Below are 372 nucleotides of genomic sequence, written 5' to 3'. Positions count from 1 at the left end.
GGAAGAGACGCGCTGACCACATCGCCATCTGGCGGCACTCGGCCGTGGGTCGGGGGCGGACCGGCGGCGGGCCGGGGTGCGGGCGTCGGGGGCGGACCGGCGGGGTGACAGTAGTGCGACTAGTGTCAGGGCTGGCGGGCCTCCGTCTCACCAGCAACACAAAAGCCTAATTAGCCATAAACTGCGTGATTTATAACGGCACCAGAAAATGCAAATATGAAATATGAAAATGAAGACGGGCGCAATAAAAGTGATATACCGCGCTCTGCAGGCCCATTCGCTGAAGGCGTTGGGACTTGGCCGTCAGCTTTATGGGGCCGGTCCATCATCGCGCTGACAGGCTTCATTGCCGGGGCCCCGAAGGGGCGGGGG

At 61.8% G+C, this 372-nt stretch overlaps 1 long non-coding RNA gene across 1 annotated transcript in view; it reads left to right on the top strand.

Annotated features, from left to right (window-relative positions):
- LOC113210900 (uncharacterized) overlaps positions 1-372 on the top strand; it is an 88,234-nt gene that overhangs the window by 85,027 nt on the left and 2,835 nt on the right. The window lies entirely within an intron of this gene.

This window comes from Frankliniella occidentalis, unplaced genomic scaffold, assembly GCF_000697945.3.
Source record: "Frankliniella occidentalis isolate FOCC.00 unplaced genomic scaffold, Focc_3.1 Scaffold85, whole genome shotgun sequence".
NCBI classification, from domain to species: domain Eukaryota; kingdom Metazoa; phylum Arthropoda; class Insecta; order Thysanoptera; family Thripidae; genus Frankliniella; species Frankliniella occidentalis.
Note: the sequence above shows the minus strand (reverse complement) of the source record. Positions and strands in the feature narration are given on the sequence as shown.